This window comes from Oncorhynchus keta, chromosome 24 (genome assembly GCF_023373465.1).
Source record: "Oncorhynchus keta strain PuntledgeMale-10-30-2019 chromosome 24, Oket_V2, whole genome shotgun sequence".
NCBI lineage: Eukaryota > Metazoa > Chordata > Actinopteri > Salmoniformes > Salmonidae > Oncorhynchus > Oncorhynchus keta.
This window is the reverse complement of record NC_068444.1, coordinates 30,736,289-30,741,276: the sequence shown is the minus strand read 5'-3', so window position 1 is coordinate 30,741,276 and position 4,988 is coordinate 30,736,289.

The window sequence follows — 4,988 nt, the reverse complement described above, 5'->3', positions numbered from 1 at the left end:
TAGAATCTCATAATAAGCCAGGATTGAGAGATGACAGAAGCGACACAGAATGGTTAGATGACGATGAGGCTATACCCCAATTCCCACTCATAGCCTTACCCAACCCCAGAGCTGGGGACGGAGCACAACCAGACACGATAGAGAGCAGAGCAGAAGAAGGAGTCGCACATCCTAAGACAGGAGTAGAGGGATTCAGAAGAGATCTAGAGGGTCTCTTGGCCAGTTTCAAATTGAACACAGGAGAACTGGAAAGGGCCGTCAGACAGAGAATAGGAAAAGACAGGGGGACCACATGTGTCGTTAGTGAACGAACCATCTGAGGAATGGCTGGCATTGGAGAAAGGGGTTCATTAGGGAAAATGATTACTGATTGGTAACAGTTACTGAGTGGAGACCAGCATACTTCATTTATAGACATGTATAGATAACTGAATTGGAGAAGCGAGAACTTAACCTGGGGTCCACTTAGATGTGGGGCCCAATTAATGACAGGATGATTTGTTTTTAATTTAGGAAGAGGAGTTAGAAGCTGTACCCTCCGTGTTATGGTCCCAAGGACCCGTTGACGTGGGGGTCAATGGGAGTTATTTAAGTATAAGTAGTCCCGAAGTTAAATTATAGATTTGATTTAAAGTAATTATTAGTAATTTAGGAAAATTTGAGCCCCCAGAGGGAAGTTAAATGTTGATTTATACATATATGGCAGAATAAGGCCATAAGATAAGGAAATTATAATTGTGGTAAACCGAGGTCGTTTATCTGGGATCTATTATAATTCGAGAAAGGTGTATTCCGAACCCCTCTAGAAAAAAGGTGATTTTGGAAGTACCAAAACCTATGAATTAAATTTTAAAAAACAATAAAAAAACATGAGTTTTCTTAGAATTATTCATTACTGCAGAGTCTGGGTGCTATATTATGCTTTCTATATAGGGAAGTGGAGTGCAAAGAAGGCATCTTTAAAACCACAGCAGCACAGATAAATCTTAAAGAGGACAGAACAATTGACAAAGATTTGTTACAGTAAAGCCAAGAACAAGCACCTCAAAAGGAATTGGACATGTGGAAAAAGAGGTAATTCTACGAGATAATGTCTGGTATAAGGATAATTTATTTTATTTTTTAAAGTTACTGTTTAGATATGCGGTAATATTGACACATGGGTAAAGCCATGCGTCAACAGGGGGGATGGCAGAGCAGGTTAGGAAACACTTTGTGGCCTATGGTGTAACTAACTGCTTGGAAAATAAATAAATAAATGGTTCACGATGTGTTATCTGTGCATAGAATAATCATCAAGGTAGAGTAAGAGCACCACTGGGGGAATACCCCCAGGTAGAATATCCATTCCAACAATTGGAAATGGACTTCATTGAACTATCCAAAGTGAGGGAAAGAGGGGGTGTTTAATAATAGAATAATATTTAAATGGGTAGAAGTGTTCCCAACTTACTTGGTGGACACGATTATGGTAGCTAAAATATTAGGTCCAGATATTATCCCTAGAGTTGGTTTACTAGGATCTATTTCTTTAAACAATGGATTACATTTTTAGCTAATCAGGTAAACCATATAGAATGCCCGAATTGGGAGGACCAGAGCAAGCAGATATAGAAATAGAACATACCTTAGCAGAACACATGAGAAGGTTGTTTGTTAACCACACCCGTATGTCAAAGCTTTTGTGTCCTAAAGGCGAGTTACAGAAGAAGGTGATTCCCTCGATCCAACCGGGAGACTGGGTGTGGATTCAAACCTTGAGGAGAAAAGACTGGAAGCAGCCCCGTTGGGAAGGCCCATACCAGGTTCTGTTAACCACCACCTTTGCCATTAGAATGGCAGAGAGAGCCACTTGGGTCCACGTTACCCACTGCAAAAAGGTAGGAACACATACAAACACTGCTGAACACACACAGAGTTAGGGAGCAGAACCGAGTACCAATAGGGTCCGGTCCGGAGGTTACCTCCCTAACGAAGATTCCCTATCCTGACCTATCATCACTGTGTGCACTCATAGAGGTGTGGGTATGGGGTGGTTCCTAGCAGATCAACTAAGGGCATGAGAGGGTTGGCGGTTTTTAGGAATATTAGAGACTCTGAGCTGCATCATAGTCTTGGTAACCTTTCTGATACATCCAGATCCACCACCTTCCGGTACTAATTATACCACGCCATTGTCATTGATAAGAAGTAAAAGACAAACTATATAACACACTGACCATCAAGGACGAGTGACTTACAGAATAGGAGTCAAAGAAGGTCAAGATGTAGGATTTAAGGTAACCAAACAATTCCCTAGGAAAGCAGACAACTGTACGGGGATTGGGTTGGCCAGATTGTGGTACTCGGCCAACCCACCTCGGTTCACTTTAACTCCTGGTGAGTACCAGTGTTATAGACACAAGAATGGCACCAGGAATTTATGAGATTTTAATGGATGTAAGTCTGATTGTTAATGTGACTGACTTAGGTTTAGAAGCACAGGAGAAAATTCTTAACCTCACTGCACCTATAACTGATGTATGGTGGGCTTGTACCAGCAAAGGACTCATGGTGGACACTGATGATCCCTTCGACGCCGATAATTTACAATTAGATCAAACTTTTCTTAGTTCTAATGTGTGAAGGTTATAGTGAAAACCTCAAAAGGAAGAGTTATAACTGGAAGTAGAATATCCCCAGGTGAGGTGAAAGACGTTGTAAATACATTTGTGTGTAATAATGTGATTTTTTAAATAAACAAATGTTGGATCAAGATGTAATATTTAGTCAAAGGATGGATTGATAGAATAATTTGTATGTTTAAGATAATGACTAAAGTATTCCACCCTGAAACCATATAATTGTATGAAATGTGTTAGTCATTATTCAATAATGTGTGTGACTAGGCCATTGTGTTACTATTTTGCAATATGAGCTGGGTATAGTTGAGACATTCAAGGCCAACTGAACTCTCAACTTGTGATAACTCAAACCAATAACAGAAAAGAGGCCTCCCCAACCTAGGTAGGGTAGTAACTGTTAGAAATGGATAGGCCTGCAGAAGATAATGAGAAACTATGTGTTAGTATTGTGGAAAAATACAGCCCATCTAAAGGGAGGTGGAGTTTCTACTGATGTGAGTTCGTGTGTGTGTGTGTGTGTGTGTGTGTGTGTGTGTGTGTGTGAGAGAGAGATACACATATTGTGTTCTCATTTTGAAGTCAGAGCGCTCTCTGAATAAAGTATTGATCTATTGCAGACTGGGACTTTGTCTAATTCTTCATTAACCAGGGCCTTACAACCTCTGGGAATTGGTCAAAGCTATAGTGATAGTTGAGTTCAACCATTGGAATAAAAATTCTCATGACAGTGGTCCCATGGTGTTTATACTTGCGTACTATTGTTTGTACAGATGAACGTGGTACCTTCAGGCATTTGGAAATTGCTCTCAAGGATGAACCAGACTTGTGGAGGTCTACACATTTTTTTCTGAAGTCTTGGCTGATTTCTTTTGATTTTGCAATGATGTCAAGCAAAGATGCACTGAGTTTAAGACCTTGAAATACATCCACAGGTGCACCTCCAATTGACTCAAATTATGTCAGTTGGCCTATCAGAAGCTTCTAAAGCCATTTTCTGGAATTTTCCAAGTTGTTTAAAGGCATAACTTAGTGTATGTAAACTCCTGACCCACTGGAATTGTGATACAGTGAATTATAAGTGAAATAACCTGCCTGTAAACAATTGTTGGAAAAATTACTTGTGTCATGCACAATGTAGATGTCCTAACAGACTTGCAAAAACTATAGTTTGTTAACAAGAAATTTGTGGAGTGGTTGAAAAACAAGTTTTAATGGCTCCAACCTAAGTGCATGTAAACTTCCGACTTCAACTGTATACAAGAATCAGCAGAAAAGGAAGGGGTGGTAATACCTGGCTCGGTTGCAATGGCATGTCCTGATGGCAACTACATTGCCTGGAACAATAATGAAAACACTACCTAACAAGTCTCCTCCTCCCACTCTTGCAGAATAAGTGTGTATCTGGTTACCTTTCTATGTATCTGGACTGGTCTGGTGGCACTCTGTCCTTTTATAGTCTCCTCTGACGCACTGAACCACCACGCCAAATTCACTGAGCCCCTCTATCCAGGGTTTGGAGTTTGTGAAGGCTCTTCGGTGTCCCTGTAAGACGGAGAACAGCACTCTGTGGGTGTCCTGAGTCGTCATGCTCCGGTTCAAACACAAACGTGCCATACATTTGCACATGTTTTTTCTTCAAATAAAACATGACCTTGTATAAATCGGTTAACCCAGAAGTAAAATCTTGCGTACATGCAGAATCTGCCCACGGGAGATGAGTTCTTGTGTGGGACACATGTACTACACTTCATTCACGGCTGTTTATATGGTAATGTTGTATGTAATTGGCGTCTGCTAAATGTTTGTGTATGTAACATTAACTGTCCTATGATGCTGTTGATAGTAATCAAGGAATAAAATAGATTACCATTGAGTCCACACATCACTCCTTTAAATCTGAGTGACTGTTAACGGATGTATTTTACAGTTACTGTAAATGTCAACTAGTGTTCTTGGCAGACATGTTGATAAGGCTTGTACCAGTGGAGGCTGGTGGGAGGGGCTAAACTGGGGTCAGTCTCTGCACCTCTCCTGTTCCTCTGACTCACCTTAGACCTCACCACAAAATGTACCTTAGATCTGAGTCATCCAACTCAAAGGTCTTTAATTGTACAGGTTTAAAAATGGAACTGGCCAGAGTAGACTGAATGACAGATGAAAGGGGCTGTGTTCCCTCCATTACAATTCAGTGAATCATTTATCACCACTAAAAGATCCTGTTTCCCTCTGTCATTTGTGTCTCTGCTGTTTCTCATTAAATCACATCAAGACCTGTACATCAACGGGCATGTAATACTGACCTATCAGGCAATACACCCACCCGTGTGTGACAGCTTATCTCAAGGATATGAACATCAGACAATA